This window comes from Electrophorus electricus, chromosome 16 (genome assembly GCF_041902795.1).
Source record: "Electrophorus electricus isolate QZ-2024a chromosome 16, ASM4190279v1, whole genome shotgun sequence".
NCBI lineage: Eukaryota > Metazoa > Chordata > Actinopteri > Gymnotiformes > Gymnotidae > Electrophorus > Electrophorus electricus.
In genome coordinates, this window is record NC_137512.1 from 16,353,362 (window position 1) to 16,372,500 (window position 19,139).

The 19,139-nt window shown below is 40.5% G+C and overlaps 1 long non-coding RNA gene across 1 annotated transcript; it reads right to left on the reverse strand.

The window, feature by feature from the left end:
* Window positions 1–6,140: 6,140 nt before the first annotated feature.
* LOC113570739 (uncharacterized) lies at window positions 6,141–16,236 on the reverse strand. Its single transcript, XR_014117484.1, has 4 exons — window positions 16,064–16,236; window positions 14,679–14,758; window positions 6,467–6,569; window positions 6,141–6,371 (listed from the first exon to the last, which is right to left on the reverse strand). It is a non-coding gene; the product is annotated as an uncharacterized LOC113570739 (long non-coding RNA).
* Window positions 16,237–19,139: the final 2,903 nt, after the last annotated feature.

A 19,139-nucleotide genomic window follows, 5' to 3' on the forward strand; every position in this document is an offset into this window, starting at 1 on the left:
TAATTGGGGGATGTCCCCGGCTCGATACACGGGCATCCTCACTGTCAGTCACCCTCGCGACACAGATGCAAATAGGGCCCATTTGTAAAACGCTGCAAAATGCTATCCGGACGCCGGTTGGGTACTGATGCAGCTTCGCATTCAGTCTCAGTGTCGGGTCTCCTGAGCTCTGGCGGATACGATCGATGGAACTTTGCTGACTCAATTCAAGTCTCTCTAAAACGAAAGAAATTACCCCAGGCTTCGATAAGGCTTTGGTTAAAAAATCAATTAAAATTACACGCTGTACCTTAGCCTATACATTTTCCTAATTAGCACGTAGACACAAGTCATTTAAGCAAGGATGAGCAAGTCAGTTCAAGTTTACTGATGTATAGTTTCTGTAACTATATGTCTCTAAGAGAGCCTGATACAGAGATGCCAGTCAATAAGTGCCTATAGTGCCACTGCAGCACTTTCAAGATTTACAGTCCATATCTTTTACGCTTTACTATAATGTATTAGTTCCTGCATATTTACAGCGTACTTGTGACAGGAACTATGTAGGAGCCTGCAAAGACATTACCAAAATATGAAGGCTCAAAAATGCTGACATAATTAGATGAGCAGGTGGGAAATATATACTTTCAACCTTCCAGACTGACACTGGTTTAGTATCTGAATGTACATATTAACATATTACATGTCGGAGTTGACACAGATATCTGAAATACTATCACTCAGTACATACTCCACGGGCATGTGCCATCAGAGCAGATAGGAGGCAATTCAAAGGTTTTATTTATGCTGTTATATACTCTCCATTATAAGAAACCATATAGACAGAAAAGGTCCAACTTTACATGAGTTCCTTCTAGAGAGAGATAGATGTCAGAAGCTTAGCTGTGGGAGAGTGTTCCCTCCATAGGGAATGGAGGAGGGGAGATCCAGACGCCCAGGATAGCGTAGGTAGTTTGTCTAACCTGCTGTGTTATTGCTACAGCCCACATGCCCAAAGAAGCCATGTTAGTATTTGTGTGCTAGCTTGTGTGTGTGTGTGTGTGTGTAGGGGGTTTTTCCCATTCCTTGTTATGAAAGGCCACGGCTCTCCCCGCACCTACGCAGAAGCCCACGCCTCTGTCTGTCCTTACTCTCTTACTCTATCACCCACTGGTTAATATTTAATTAAGTCCTGCCAGCCTGCCTGGGTAGAGGGGGACAGAGAAAGAGATAGAGAGAGAGAAAGAGAGAAAGAGAAAAAGAGAGATCTTCACACCCCCACACTCAGAGGCAAATACCAGGCATCTGCTAGAATTAATCACTGGCTCTGGCTGGCAGCCTGATGGAGACTCTCTGTCTTTCTCTCTCTCTCTCTTTCTCTCTGTTCGCCCACCTTTGCTCACTGTCTCCCCTTCGTGCTATCTCTGTCATTAGCATAAAGGTGAGTCCAGTGGGTGCAAGAGAGAGATAGTAAGAGAGAGAGGCCTCAAATGATCATTCTTCCAATCTATTACACCATTTAGGGAGGGAGAAAGTGAGAAGAGCATGTTATCCTAGCTTCAGGGAGGAGATTGTGTGGCTAAGACTTGTGAGATTACATAAGATTTAGATAAAGCATGTTAGCTGAAGTTTTTGTTATGTCAAACATTTGCGGAGGTTAGTGAGAGTCCGAGTGGGAGAGAGAGATGCTAGCATGATTCACCATAATGGATATTCTGGCTTTTCATGAGAGGGGTGGCTAAGTTATATTATTCGATCCCTTGACGTTTTTCTCCCCTTCAAAAACTCAGTGTGAATTTCAGCAATACTATTTTTTGTGTATCTTTATTTTTTTTTAAATAAAACAAATCTGAGGCTCAATGGTAATTAACGATTACAGCTCATGCTTTTTGGCTTGTCAATCATTTGAACAGTTTTTCTATCTGTGATCTTTTTCCAACTCTTACCAGCATGTCTGCTAAAACCTGCCTAACAGGTATTACAGTGTTTGTGATGACTGCTTGTCACCTACTTTTGTCACTGTCATCATAAACTATGGATCACATTCTAGTATAGTAGTAAGTCTTAAATGCTATTTAATTGTAAAAAAAAATGTAAAGTAGGATACCAAAGTTTATATGTCATTCACAATTTATTCAATATACAGGCTTAGCTAGTCTATTTTAAAGGAAGCTTATGTTAGGGAAACGAGCTAATGGCTCCAAGGTTTTACGGACAGTCATTACACGATCATTCCCACAGCCCGCACACCTAACCTGAGGACAGCCAACGTAATCTGAACAGCCTCAACCACAAATTGTGTTCACAGAGGCAGGCCCTCCTGAGTTCTACCTCTTATTCTCCAGCTCTGGCCATTAAGCTGTCAAATGCCGCAGCCCCTGTGGGGAGCTTTAGACCACCGAAGGTTAAACGCGACAGGGGAACAATTAGCGGTGGCCCCAAGGCAGCGCGAGGTGTCCAACCTCTGAGGCTTGCTGCCGACTGGGGAACGCTGCATGCCTTTGTTCTTGTCCAATGTGCACAACAAAAACGAGCTTCATCTCATATGTCTTGTCATATATCCGATGTGCGGTGCATCCATTTCGCTGTTGGGGAATTCCTCAAGAAAACCACTGTAACGTAAGCTTCTAATATGTCAAAGTTGTGTAACATGCTAAAACCAAAGGTCTATAGTGCTCTGTATAAAACAATGTACAGATGTATAATCGGAGGAAATTGGTAAATATTTAGCTATCAATAATTAATGACAAAAGAGACTCTCGAAGGTCTTCCTGATACAGAAACCTGAAGGGCAGAACGATGAGTAAACCAGCCGGCTGGACTGTTATTCCTTCTGTGAATACTAAGTGGGTGTGACTCAAGAACATTTTGGGAGGCAAAAACTTCCAGCTATGATTTTTAGTCCACATAATTTTTCGAATCTTGTCAGCTGAAAATGCTATTATTATTAACTAACATCATTTATGGACTTTCAGAAGAGACAGTACATGTGAAGTACTACAGAATCTATAGGTACACAGTTTTAGCTGTACAAAACACACTGCCTAGTTTTACTAACAAGTTCCTTATTAATATGGAGATCAAGATTAGGAAGGGATTGTATTGTGCAACTGGACCTTTGATTCCTCCAAGCTAATCAAAACGATATAGACAGCATTCATATTAAAGTACAGAAACTAATGTCATTTGGTAAGGAAAGAAACGTTCAGGAACTCTACAGGAACAAGGAAGGCCTGTGACTGTAGGGAGTTTGGATAGAATGTTCAGGCCAGCTCGTGGTGGGCTTGAGGCTTTTGAGTCAGGCCAGGTGAGAGTGCTCACCCTGGAGAGCTGATCGATTCCAAATGGCCTGCAGGTAGCCAAACGTTAGCTCCAGTCAGAGCTGGGCCATTTTCCAGTCATACATTAATCATGCACATCAAAACGTGCTGCGTCAAAAAGAATGACGGGTGAGGGGGACATGCTCAAACTCCAAATCATTTTGACAAACAGCACAACAGTTGAGGCTCTATTTGGGGAAGATAGTGAATAAATCAGGAAGGCCTGTCAGAAAAGCTACAGTCAGAGACTTGTCGGTGGTTTACACACATTCAGGGTAGTTTGGCAATGAATACAGAATGAGAAAATGCACATATAGGTTTATACTATAACTTTCCCAGGCACTTTTAGTTTGTCCACTTACTATGACATGGTACAAAGCGATCATGTTGTTCAATCTTGATGAATGTATGTAGGTAAACCTATATGTGACCAGAGCAATGAATTACCAGAGCATGAAAAGAAAATTAATGCAGTGACTCCCTAACCAGCTGCCATAAAATAATCCCATGGTGACAATGTGAATGATATTCATGCTGCCATAATTTAAAATGTATGTATATATTATCTCTTAAGATAAAGATCTGACAAACCTCAATTCACTCAAATGAATTTTTAAGCGTTAGATAAATGTGAAGGCAGAGAATGAAAGTCCCCCGAGAGAAGAAATAAACAATCAAGGTGAAATATTATAGTGTTATCAAGAGAAAAAGCATCTCATATAGCAGCATTTAGGCATAAGCCCACTCATCCTGAAAGACACTGAATTCTTTATGGCACCAAACCCTGACAAAAGGCATCAGGTGAAGAGATGGCACCACTACACAAGCTGACTTGTTGTGAGATGTTTTGAATGAGTACATAATAGTTTGGTTTCACTAAGAAAACGTGACAAGTGTTTCGTGTTTACTTTGTTGGACTTGCCAGAACAGAAACTCCTCAATGCACAAATGCTGGATAAAAAAGATAGCAGACCCTTTGCATTTTACAATTCAGAGTAGAAAAACTCAAAAAGTAAACCATTCTTTTCAGTGGTGTGAGTATCTGGATGGCATTTGAGCATTAAAAACGTCACTGCCTCTAAGCAGTGTCTAAGGTTAAGCAGCAGTCATGTGTGCATATGTGTTGACAACATGTACAAAAAGGCTTGAACAGAAAAAAATTGGTCAAACAAATGTTTTGGCCGAAGACTTTTCATGAGAGCAGTGCAGATCTGGAGGTGCAACAGCTGTGGAGTCATGTTTCGTTTCATCATAGTCATGTGGCCCAGGTCCCCCACTTTTAGCCTGTCTGATACAGAGAACACACAGACATCCAGTTTTTATTCTGTCACCTCAGGAAACGAACGGGGGCATGGCCTATACACAACAGGCAGTTTACAGTGTTCACCCCATGACTGCTGCTACCTCTGTTTGCTTTGCACTTCACCATAAGGGGCAAGAGAGAGAGAAAGAGAGAGAAAGAGAGAGATAGAGAGAGAGAGAGACGGAGAGAATGAAAGAGAGTACACAAACATACACCCACTCATTTACGTGTGCACTTACACACAGACTTGTATACACTTGTCCCTCTTGAGCAAAGCAATATACTGTAATTCTCCTTAATGAAAGCAAAGAATGCTGTATTTCAGCTATGCATTAGCTTCAATCTAGTCTTGCATGATAATACACATCCTGATAAAGGATTTGATTAAAGCATTGATTTCCTAGAATCACATTTACCCTTTTTAAAAAATGTTTTTGCACAACCTCACAATAACATATTAATATGTTATGCACTATGGTCACTAAAGAAATCTTTTAAATACTCAAGCTGCATTTTAAATGCAAACCTCTGTTTAAAAAACACAATCGTTTAAATACTGGCTGTTGGGTATCAATTTATTAGGTACATTTTTACTGAAACGAAGTGACTCATTTCTGTGATTTAGTGGCCTGTACAGCACTATGAGACTTACGATTGAGTTACGGCTCAGCAGACTTCCATGTCCTCTGCATTCTCCCATAGCCACTGCCGCCAAAGCCCACATCTCAGCACCGTATCCCGGCACTCAGTTGCCATGGCAAACACATCCTCCTGGTCTCCAAGGTACCCGAGCCTATTGTCTTTGGTTTCTTTATTTAGATGAAAACATGATTTATCTCGCAGGATGCTCATGTGTTTCTCCTGCAAGGGGAACAGAGACATTAATCTCTCCTCTCCCCTCTCAATTCTACAGTTTGACTCTTTTTGTGTTGTTTTTAAACAATCATCCAGGCTGCAGAATGCTTACAGTGAGTTCATATGGCAACAGGAGACATGTGTTTCTCTCATGCTAGTATGTTTTACACCAGCACAGGAAATGCTTGAGTCAGAAGTTGACACACTAAAAGGTGAGAGAGGTGTCACAGGAAGGTGATGAGATGCAACCCTTCTCCACTGCTGTGGCCATTTTCCTATGCAAAATGACCCAGCGATGTGAGGGCCTGTGGTTGGAACTAAGGGAAAGTACAGAATACAGTCCACTCCTGTTCCACAGCCATGTTTGACAGATGTACCATTCATATATGTGGCCTAATTTCAACAAAATAAGCAAAAGTAAAAGTACATTCAAAAATATTCACTGTTATCTTCAGAGCTAAAAAAAATCTCATTAACCCATTGGTGTATTTTGTATGAACTATTATCTATACTTTCATATGCATGATAAAACAACTTGTTGGTAATTGAATCCACAAGTAAATATGTAAAGCAGTATCAAAATATGTACTTCGTAGGTGTTGCATTGTTTTTTTTCCACTAATATGAAACATATGAGTAAAGCTGGCACTATAAGAACCAGAGAAGGCGAGGGCAATAAAAGAAGCCTGTTATGAGGCTAACCTCTAACCACAGTCATATCCATTTTCCAGCATAGCACAATTCAGCTGTCTGTCTTGTTGTCTGGGCCGCAATTACCAAGCCGTGAAAACAGGGAAGTGATGTCACTTCCTGTGCTCCGTGATCTCACAGACCCAGAAGTGGAGAGTCCAACGCTGATGCGTGGAAAACGGAAGCTGCTTCATTTTCACTCTGTTTTGCAGATGCTGCCACTTCTAGTGAGGCCAAAAAAAAAAAACACGCCATGTGGTCCCTCTTAAGAGCAGACTTTTAAACAAACAAAGCCTCTTTAAGATACTTATCCACTTACAGCTTGCGCCTTAAGTTTTTTGCCATCACTACTTGTCCTCAGGTGATCCCTCACAAGAGTGAGAGTGTCTCAGTCTCACAGTACTGCTTTTGAATTACCATTGCTGTTAAGTGAAACAGAGGAGAAGCACATACTCAAAAACATTTCTCTGTGGGCTCTATAATACTGATAATATTCCAGATATTCAGTACTTACAGTACTTATTTTTAATACTTTGTTTTTTGGTTTTCATAAAGGACATAGATTTGAGTGGCAGAATTGTGTCTTTACACATGTTTAGATCAATGTAATTTATAGCAATTCAGCATAATTTTCATGGGAATATTTGTTAACTCTTAAACCCCTTACGGCACCAAATGACAGTAATTCAGTAATTATTGTAAATGATTCAGTAACTACACTGAAACTGTGATAAAAGTACAGTTACATAAGTGAGGAATGGGAGTCTGGTAAGCCAATCTGAGAGCTTCCATCACATTCCTCATAAGCATGTGAACAGGCCTTGATTTCTCAGCATTCATTAAAGCATTATATGGCGTGTGAATGTTTATCACCATGCGCCATGACTCAGACTGGCAGGGAAGGACTGTAGAAAACACAACATGGAGCTTATAGAGCAGTAGTCGTCGAACTGGTCGTGATCGGGGAGGGCAGCCAGCACATGTTTCCATGCTTCCAGGGCCCTGGGGCTAAGAGCCGTGGCATCTGTCTGTGCACAAACACTTGGCAGTGCTGCATCTCCACACATTTAGCCAGAAGGCCACACTGTTCAGGCGAAATGTTTTGAAATCCTTCATACATGCACACATACATGTGCACACCTTTTCAGCACGAACACCAATTCCACTAAACAGCAATCTGATGTCATGTCAGTCCTGCTGCAGTGTTTGATGATGCAACCCACAACACGTTACCTGTGGGTTTTCTGCATTGCTCTGATTTCAGGACCGCTGTTTGTGCATTTTTGAAAGAGCAGGGTGGGGCATTCAAGGCTCCGTACGGTGAGCCAATCGCAGAAATCTCTACCTGAATTACACTTAATCCCTCTGCAATTCTGTCAGAACAAACATTCTCTCCCCTGAGACATCTTAGGCTCACATTGTTGGCATTTGAACGATGTCATATTTCCCTGTCTGATTACGCAATAGCACAAGGGGCAAAGATTCTTGACAGTGGAGAATTGAATTTCAGTTATGTTGAAGGGAAGAAAATATTGTTAATCATTAAACGCTAATCTGTTTCTGATAACTTGCTGCACCTTTGTGAGAGGCTGCTGTCGACAACCGGTACAAGAATTTGTAGGAGCCAGGCCAGCAGGATGGTTTGTGTTAGAGCTTGCTGTAGGGATGCAGTCTCTCAGTGTGCTGAATAAAAGCTGAAGGCCCATGGAAGAGGAAGTGAGTCATTTCAGTTTCGCTGAGGGTCAACATGAAAGGTCAGCAACCAATCAGAAAAAGAATCTTGAGGAGAGGAAAAGAAAGGTTTAGGAGGCCAGAGTGTGTTTCCATACCCAGTAGGATACACTGGAATACTCACGAGAGAGAGAGAGAGAGAGAGAGAGAGAGAGAGAGAGAGAGAGAGAGAAGGGGAGAGGGAGAGGGAAAGAAAGAAGTATGAGGAGGAGGGAGACTGGAGTGCGTCCAGGGGAACTCCAGTTCCACATGGCTGTGTTGATCATGGGCCACAGTCTGAAGCAAAGGATGTTGTGTTTCAAGCAGCATAACTTTCATCACTGCTAACCCATTACTGAATTTCTCAGAGCAGGGATAAATACATAATCTCCTTCAAAGCCAAGATCAACATGATATTTAACGCTAAATTACATCTACATTGATTACTGTCAACAAACCCAACATACAGCACTCTATATTGGAAACAAAAAACAGTATTGTGTTCCCTGCTGATACACTATGAGAAGTTTGCAAATATCATGTCGAAGATAAACGTATCATGATCTGATTATCATTTAATTTGCATATCATTTACATTTTCAAAAATATATTAATTCTAGTATTAGAACTAGTTATAAAACCACAGTCCAAATCAGTGTTAAAATGTAATGTCCTATCGAGGTGGTAAAATTGTTTTGTAGCCTGTTATGATATGTGAAATCTGTAACACGTCTGGATAGCACTGAGCAATAGCCTTATGATTGCAATGGGTGTTTAGAGGCTGGTTTAACGAAGGCTATTTTTCAAGTGACACGTAATTTCATGACAAGATGGATATACTGTCATGGTGTGTTTATGAGGGGATTCTCCCGAGTAAATGGCATCACAGAATAGGCGCACTCTACTGCATCTTCTGAAACCTGCCTCTGCTCAGCCATTATTTGGCTGCAGTAGAGTATGTAAAGCAGCTGAATGAGATCAAACAGGCTTCTTGGACTTTTAAGCAGTGTGGCAGGCTATAGCCTAGTGATGGTATATCTTTATATCCCTTTCCCACTGTGTCTCCATAGTAACATACTAACCCTTGCAATGTTCATTATTATTGTTAGCTGCTCACTGCTGGTTCAAGCTACATAAAGAGCAGTCTATTTATACAGTGATGTTTTACTTTCTTTACACACAGATGATGGCTAATCTACTTTCTTGGGGCCAGCTGACTTGACCCATTGGTCTTCTCTGTTTATAGATAACCGTTGAGGGGGAGAGAGGAAGCGGAAGAGAGAGTAGGGGCAGAGTGGGGGAGAAAGAGAGATAGAGTAAAGAGAGATATACAGTGAGAGGTGCTTCTCAGTTCTCTGGACGGACATAAATAGCGAGGGCCTGTCTGATTGACTTAATGGCCATAAACCACTGACTGCTGTCGTAGAAGTCCAGTATGGAAGGTGTCATCTTGTTACGAATACCTATACTTAGCCCCCTAACAAGCCTACTGCTATTGCTATAACAAGGGGAAAGCTCTGTCTTGTCTGCGCTAATCTGCTGCAGATGTCATGCCCCAGCAACAACTATGACAATTAACGGAATCCTGTTTGGTCATTTTCAAGGCTTTTTGACATGTTCAATCAATCTATATAAAATACATATCTCAATATAGGCAGTTATCATTGAAGTTATAAATTATGACAGGGACGCTGGGCTCTAAAACAAACCAACACAAAGTACCCTAAGAGAGCTAACAAAAGGCAGCATAATAAGCAAGATACATGGTTTCCATCTGTGCTCCAGAAACTGTGGCTGTAACCAGTCACCCATCCGGAAGGCTATGTGTCTTTGGCAATCAGCATAGCTTGCTAGCATGCCAGAAATCCCACCTCAAAGAACACAACTAGTATGTTTAGCACAACCCTTGGTGGTTTGAATCAAAAATAACCAAACACCATTGTTTAAACAGTTTATTTTGGTCTTTTGAAGCCCCTATATTTAGTTGCTGCGGCTTTTGAAGAGCATGGAAAAGGTGACTGAGTTTGTTTTTCGCTGCAACATTTCCTGTGTGCCGCGAGGAGAGGAAAACCGCGTGCTCTGTGACGCGGCAGCTCAACAGACAGAAAGGGCAAGTCAGAGGCGTGGAAAATAAGATAGCAGGAAGAGGCCAAAAAAAACAGAAGGGAAAAAAAAAAACTTGACGCTTGTTTTGTTAATAAGGTCTAAAGAAGACTCTCCTACTAATAGGCAAGAGGAGGTGGTATTACCTGTGACATTGCAGTATTGATACAGTTTTTCAGTGAGATACAGCAATTATATACCTCAGATGACCATGGCCCACAACAACTATCATTCTTATCATTCTTAGTCTGGAACGTAGACAAATAGACAGAACATCAGCCGTTCTTCCTAAAAAATACTGATCAACTAGGTTTATTATAATATAAAATATTAATATTAATATTAATAATAATATTATATAGAATGTATATATACACACATATATATATATATATATATATATATATATATATATATATATAGAGAGAGAGAGAGAGAGAGAGAGAGAGAGAGAGAGAGAGAGAGAGAGAGAGAGAGAGAGAGAGAGAGAGAGAGAGATACACTGCCTGGCCAAAAAAAGGTCACACACTCTAATATTTCATTCGACCACCTTTAGCTTTGATTATGGAACACATTTGCTGTGGCATTGTTTCCACAAGCTTCTGCAATGTCACAACATTTATTTTCTATTTATTTTATTTCCGGAGTTAAATTAATTTTTCCCCAAGATCTTATATTGATGATGGGAAATTTGGACCATTGCACAAAGTCTTCTCCAGCACATCCCAAAGATTCTCAATGGGGATCAGGTCTGGACTCTGTGGTGGCCAATCCATGTGTGAAAATGATGTCTCACGCTCCCTGAACCAGTCTTTCATAATTTGAGCCCAATGAATCCTGGCATTGTCATCTTGGAAAATGCCCATTCCATCAGGAAAGAAATTGATGGAATAACCTGGTCCTTCAGTATATTCAGGTAGTCAGCTGACCTCATTCTTTGGGCATGTAACGTTGCTGAATCTAGACCTGACCAACTGCAGCAACTCCAGATCATTGCACTGCCCCCACAGGCTTGTACGGTAGGCACTAGGCATGATAGGTGCATCACTTCAGTCGCCTCTCTTCTTACCCTAATGCGCTCATCACTCTGGAACAGGATAAATCTGGACTCATCAGACCACATGACCTTCTTCCATTGCTCCAGAGTCCAATCTTTATGCTCCCTAGCAAATTGAAGCCATTTTTGCCAGTTAGCCTCACTGACAAGTGGTTTTCTTAAGGATACACGGCTGTTTAGTCCCAATCCTTTGAGTTCCCTTCGCATTGCACTTGTGGAAATGCTCTTACTTTCACTATTAATCATATTCATGAGTTCTACTGTTGTTTTTCTACGATTTGATTTCACCACACGTTTAAGTGATCACCGATCACGATCATTCAAGATTTTTTTCCGATCATATTCCTTGCTCGAAGATGATGTTTCCCCACTGTCCTTCCACTTTGTTAATAGTGTTGGACAGTTCTTAACCTGATTTTAGTAGTTTAAGCAATCTCCTTAGATGTTTTCTCTCCTTGATGCATGCCAATAATTTGACCCTTCTGAAACAGATTAACAAATGAGAAGCTACTACTCACTGCATCAGTTAGGGTTAAATAACTTGTTACCAGCTGAAACATAATCACCCATGGAGTAATTATCCAATGGGAGGCTCTTACCTATTTCCTTAGTTAAATCCAGGTGGTGACCTTTTGTTTGGCCAGGCAGTGTATCTATCTATCTATCTATCTATCTATCTATCTATCTATCTATCTATCTATCTATCTATCTATCTATCTATCTATCTATCTATCTATCTATCTATCTATCTATCTATATATATACATTTTTTCTTCTTCCCTGTTACACTTAGTTTATGTAGAAGTGATGAAATGCCTTTCAACATAGGCCAACCATGCTGCTGTGTTGTCATCATGCCATTCATATGCAGACTTGTTATGACTAATATGCTTTTACTGTTGCTTCAGACAACTGAGTGTCCAATTTGTGTGGCTAAGGAGAAGAAAAATTCAGTAAGTCAAAATGAAACTGAAAGAAAATTGAGGAAATTGTGATGAGTGTATGTGTGTGTGTGTGTGTGTGTGCGTGTGTGTGTGTGTGTGTGTGTGTGTGTGTGTGTGTGTGTGTGTGTGTGTGTGTGTGTGTGTGTGTGTGTGTTGAAAGTGCATATCACTGAATGTGTTGCAGTCTGTGGATATATGTGCTTTACAAGATCAGGAAGTAAAGCTAGGACACATCCTTTTATAGAGTATGTAGAAGAGAAAGATATCACTGCCATTGTAGCTTGTGTTGTACTCTAACTTTTTATGTTCCATCTTCTGTTTATCATGAGATCCTCTATTCTACATTATCTGCCCTGTTTGTTTACACTGTAACAAAAATACCTATGTCAGTTTCTTTGAAACAAACACTGATAGTCTTGGTCACCTTGCTGTAAAACTACCACATTATACTAGCTTACTCTGTTTCCTGTAGACACACACAGCTCGCTATAAATCCACTGATGTTATCAGTATACACGATATGTTCCAAACATATCCACAATTAACAGGAGGTCGGCTGGTCTACTCTCCAGCAATGAAAGACACATATTGTAAGACCAAGGTTGCTATGGGGACCAGAGGAACTGCTTCAACATGTTGGAAAGCAAGGTATTGAAAGCTTGTTCCAATCAACGAGTATGAAAAAAAGGTGTTGGCAGCAATGACCTCTCTCCACCACAGCCCCCTCTCTCTTTCGTTCTCACCCCAGGGTCACGTCGGCAGCGCAGACCATCGGGTTATTTTAATCGAGTTATATTTTTCTTCCACAAACGGATGCCAGCTGTCTGTGCTCCTCGGATCGGCTCACTCATTCTCCCTTGCATCAGCTGTGACACAAGCGGGCGTTCATGCTTCCAGGGGTTCTTTGGGCCGCGTTAAACTTGGCGCCGCTTTATGGCGAAAGCTTTCCGCCATGGCAATGATGGAAGGGGCCGCGGGGGAGGAGCGGGCGGCTGGACGGGTGGATGGGGCCGGCACCGTGGCCGAGGTGGCTGCCTGGGTCCTCCTAGGTCTGACCTCTCCATACTGCTGCAAGGGCAGATCACTACCATACAGTGTAGCCTGGAAGCCATGGCAGCTTTAGAAGAAAAAATAAGAACCGGAAGGTTCAACGCTCTGAATAACCCTGGTAGAAGCCATGTGACTAAGCCACACAGACATTTATCCAGTTCTACCAACCTCTGCCTTAAAGAAATCATTTTTGATTAAGTTTTGACAGGTGGGGAAAAATACACACTGATGATGTTATTGAGAGACCCTCCCCTAAGCAGCTCTGAAATTTGGCAGACGTTTCAGATGTCCTTCTTAGTTTCATCTCCTCCCCTGCCTTTTCTTTTCATGCCTTGTTTAATGGCGTGCCATTACTTGCTGTAAGCCTACCTCTGACATGATGCCAATGTGAGGATTTGAGGAGCAGGTTTGACACCAGCCAAACCGAGGGGTAAAGGAAGAGACTGATGAAATGAGGAGGAAAAAAGGGCTTTTGAAAAACTTTTGAGAGGGTAATAGGAATCGTCAAATGACCCTCAGGCAAAGCAGTCTTAAAAATAAATAATTAAACACCAGGAACCATGGTGTGGGTAATGTGTTTTCACCGTCAGTGTCATCTGGTGGGATGACTGAGAGAAATGATTGAGTGTCGTAGATTCTCCTCTCTCCACGAGCTCTTTTTCTCGCGCTTTTCTGAATGCAGCAGTGAGTAATTTCAGTCAAATACAAGCCTCTGCAGCATCAGACTATACAAACATAAGAAACGTATTGGTGTAGGGACCTCAAGTGATAAAAAGATACTAATACAAAACATGTAGATGCTAAACATGTTAATTAGATAGTACTTTCTCATTCAGTGCCTGATTGCCTATGTTTTCACTCTATAACATATGATGAACTCATACTATTCAGTGATTAGCCTGAGCACCAGTACCTCAGTCAGCCAACTATTTTTGCTTTGATCTTTTGTGAGTTTCACATTAAATCAATTGAAGGATAGGTTCAGAGAATATATGATGCCAGTAGGAAGATAGCGCTTTAGACCATTCAATATTAAATACAAATCTCTTGTGCCTTGTCAAGCCATGCAACTATCGAGATTCAGGGGCAGGATCTAAACCAACTCTGCCCCTGGGGTACTAGCTCCTCTCATACCTATTGTAATTATCTCCAACAAACTACAGAGCAGTAGTAAGAGCAGTAGTAATACACATATCCTATTAGTAAGAGAGTTGTGTATCATAAGGATAATTATACATTTACCAATAAGTATGAACATTTACCACAGAGGAAGGAAATATATACCCTGACAGAGAATGTTTTCATGTTATCATTTTAGAATTAATAAATGCACAACCCCTTTAGGAGCACTTTTCCCCCTTGATTTATGGTGACTTCAGTCCATATCTGCTTTCCTCCCAAAGTTAATACAGTATGTCCTGCAAACTGAGGAAGTTGTCTGTATCATGAAAGGGAAAGTCAAGGATCTGGCTTTTTAAGCTGAGAGAGGGAGACAGTGGTGCGGTTTGAAGTTAACTGCGACAGCCACGGGATTCACAAGAGAAAGTTCACAATATGCCTTATTTCTGTCAGAATACATTTCCTTGTCCCTAGATCCTCATAGGTGGAAAAAGCTAGAAGGTATAAAGGTGTGAATAAAAAGTGGAGGTACTTCTTTTACATATTACCACTGATGTGCTTTAGATCTTCGGGAGACTCCGGGAGTGGGGAAACAGAGAGCCTCACAGGAGCAGCACATATGCCAAACCTGGTGTGCAAGAAGAGACATTTAAGGAGAAAACATCGCGCTGCCATCTTCATCTTTCATCTGCCTCATTTGTTGACAGACACGTATAGAGACTTTTCTTGGCTTTTGCACAATTTCTTTTTTATAAAAGAGTAAGTCACCAAGCCAAGATTTCAGCAGCCACTTTGTTCCTATTTTAAAACCTTATCCTTCTGGAAAGCACAATGGCAGGGAATGAAAGAGAATAGCACATTAGAAATACTCAGGAAAAAGCGGCTTTGTCAATAATTCATCGTCTAGGTGAAAAAATGGGGGCCTGACTTTGAATGTTATGAGTAATGGATGTATAAATGAATGTTGGAATATTGTATAAGGCACATGTAATTTTCTGTACGCCAGATGTGTCTATTATAGCTAAGGTTTGTTTGTGCTTCTACAGTCCTGTTTGTGTGTGTACTTGCCAATTAACCCAAATATCTGAAAATGCCCAAATATGGTGAATGTTGTCTCTTTTTTATCAACGCAAAGCTCGTCCCATGGTGACAGTCTAGTTTCTGAACCCCACATTATCATGAAAAGGTCAGTCTATGAGTCACCCAGAAAGCCCACATGTAAAAAAGCAGCCTTGCACACAGCTATATGTACACAAACAACTGAGACCTCGCCTACAGTACACAGCTAGCCTATTCTAGGCAGCTGTCAGTCCAGTATGGGGTGGAGGAATGCGGTAACACCTACCCAGAGGAAAGTATTAGTGTGTGTATACCACAACTCATGAAGAATAAAAGGTAAAATATGAAAGTGTGCATAAATTATACATTGCAAAGTACAGACTACTCCCTAGCACTAATACATTTACAGCATAGACATACCTAGGTGATATGTGTATATTTTTTCTCTTTTTTATGTTGGGCACACGAGTAGATACTGTCAAAGAGTTTACAGCCAAAACATCTAAGTAGATCATCTCCAAACAGACCTCTTATTTAATGAGGATTTTCTACTCCAATAAACATTGCATGTATCATATAAATAAGTTTCACAAGCAAATTATTTTAGGTCTTGTAGCCATGCCTACAGATGCAAAAATTAATACATCTGATCAAATGGTTTATGACAGTATGAACATAACCTCTACTCATATTTTCACTGCTCACATACCTTTTCTATCACAGATATAATCTTGTAAATCTTATAAAGCAATGGGAAATGTTTACATCTCCCAAACACAGCAACATAAAAAAGCACATTTCTCTGTATATGTATAATATTTTCAGCGAATATCCATGTGAATATCAAGAAGAAATTTTTATCCTTATTACTTGCATTTGACATTCATTCTCCCCAGGATGTTCCTCTCACTGATACCTGCCATAGCCCATGGCTTAACCAAACAACCTGCAAAACAGATCATCCTTAATATAGACCGGGTGCACGCTCATGACATACTACTTAATGTGCCTGCTCAATGATCTGTAAATCATTGATTCCACCCTGGTATTCTCTCCCTGTCACGTAACATGAAGGCCTGTTTCGCTAATGTGATTCCTGCACTCTGGGCATGGCAACAAGCTGTAAAAAGAACCATGACTCATGGTATTTTGGTAGAAGGGAAGGGGTGGGCTGCAATGGAGGTTGCAATGGCTGTGTCAGAGTATCATGCCAGATGTCACAGTTCCATCCTTAACTCTATGGCTCTGGTTGAAGCTTCTCTTTGTGTGACTACAAGCATCTTCTTATGAAGGTTAATGCATTAGGGACCCTGGTTTGGCTAAGGGACACTGATACTGTCCTGTTCAGGACCAGTCATGTGACTATGTAACTATGTAGGATAATAATAGAAAGAGCACCTCCTATTGGTGAGATGTCAAATCTGGGAATTCTTCCTTTGACTGAATGCTCTAGTTTTTACAATGTTATGGCTATAAAACTTGATTTACTACACTACAAATTTATGCTATAGAATAGTATGTATGGATCAACTATAAGAGCAGTGGTAAATTACATAGTTTAAAGTGACCAAGACCAAAATGTTTAGATCTTCTTTGAATACATAGCTTTAAATCTACATTTTGGCATGAGATGAATTGAACTACCATAAGAGCACCAAACTGCTCATCCGTGTTTTTTATTTTCTTTTTGTTCAGCTATTCTGAGTTGTGGCTATCTTGGAGGACTGTTTTTGGAAAGACCTTTTGGAAATATAAAAATGCTAGATTCTGGGTTACTTTATGTTTTTAAAAAATATTTTTCAGTTTTGTAATAATAATTGAAAATGGCCTTTCTGTGGTTCTAAAAATCTTATGTTTAATCGCCATCTAACCACAGCCTGTAGAACCTAACGTGGACACATAAGTTTCTCCATATCTTAAGTTACACCACAGCTTGGGAGCACACAGTAAACTCTGGTGAGAGAGCCATGCTTTATGACCAGTTGTCCTCACTCACATCAATTCTTTTCACTAATTCTGGCATCGTTATATATGTGCTTGTTTAATTAGTCAAAGCAGGGTAATGTTCTCATTTAGTGTTGGTCCAGCCGATTAGTTTTTTTATTTATCTTTGCTTAGAGCTTCTCACTTTCATTGGTGTGATAATGATGTCCTTTGTTGATGTGACCCAGTTAGACCCAGTTTGACCCAGGACAGAATCTTCTTTCCACTTGATTGCTGGGAACACCCCAAAACTGCCATTTATTCACAAGCTGCTGCTAAGAAGTGCATTTTTTGAAACGGATCAGTTTAGCTGGCGGTCATGCATTTAATAACCCTTTTGGAATAAGAGAGTCTCTTGAGTCCTTCTGTGTAGATCTCCACTTTGTAGAGGTGAGTTATCAATTCTGATGATTGTGAGTGGAGCCAGAGGCAGCAGTTCAAACTCCAGAGAGTGAGGTAGATCTCTGCCTCACCATCTCCCAAGTCTGGATAAACTGAGATCCGTCAGGCTGGACCAAAGGCTTTCCCGTGCCATCCCACCATCCTATGGGACTAGTTCGCCAAAGCCCTTCTCATCTCGCCTGTTCTTTGCTCCTGGTTGCCTTGGAAACTCAGAGGTAACTGTAGGAAGCTCAGAGAGTGGAGAACATTGACTCCAGTGTCTGAATGCAACACACAAGGACATCAGCTGCCTCGTACGTTTGTACACATTCAAAGATGCCAGTATCAGAGCACTTGCTTGAACGCTTTGAAGATGCATGTGGTGAATATGTGCAGATTACGTTTTGTGCTTGATTGGCCAAAATTCTCTTAATGGGAGCAAAAATTGTTTATTTTGGCAATGCTGCATAAATGTTTCATTGTACTTTGTCTCATTTGAAAACATGCAACCTAATTCATAAACAGCACCAAAGTGCTTTTATGAATCTGCATTTCCTTATCTGCTGTGCTGCATAGCTTCCATCGGGGTGTAGAGGTCTCGCTGACCTCACACCTGCTGCAAAGGCACCACGCCACACACTTCCAATTTAATCAACTGAGTCACACACTCCCATGCAGACAAAAATAAAAACATTTGTTTTGCTACAGTTTAGGGGCCTAATACTACGTCACAATGACTAAGCTAAACTGTTTTCATTCTCTTCCTGGTATGTGTCCCCAGTGTGTCTATGCAGACCATTCCCAGTGTTTTATGGCAGTCTCATTTTAGCTTTGCTGGTGAAAGTGATCAAGATGTCGTACTTCTTGCATCAATCACATGAATCTGCAGAAGTCTCATACTCACTATGGATGAGATTAGAGGCATGAAAACAATTGGATAATTCATGTTGACAAGAAAATAATGTCAGGATAAATTGCAGTACTCTGTGCTTTTGGTACTCTTGCAAATACTGAATTTAGAGTGAGAGGTTAGTATGGACACACTTATGTATGCTTCTTTTGTAGAATATAAACCTTTATTGATCAAATATTACATTAATTGACAAATATATCTTTCAAATTCTGGCTGTAAGGTGTAAAAATACAAATATACATTAAAGGGGCAATGTGAAGAATGGTGCACGAGTGGGTACATGGTAAAGAATTATCACATGAAGATGACTTGTCTCCTCCTCGACATCACTTCCTATCCTTGTGAATCTACATAAAACATGACTTCCGCCCTCAGAATCTGAAGTGGCTAATGAGTCTCATTGCTAACATTATATTAGTTTGTGATCTTTAAAGTCATTGTTACTGTCAAGTGATGTGGTACTTATAGCTATACTTATAGCTATAGATATAGTTACTTTGTTGTTTAGTCTAACAAATCGGCAGTAATGTTATAGATGTAGTTATAAATGGTAAAGTTATTTTACATTACTGATTAGCTAGCATTATGCTAAAGTGATGTTGTTTCAATAAATATTTACTTCAGTGAACACTTCTGCTTAATAGATTTTTTTTACATATGGGAAAAGCATTTC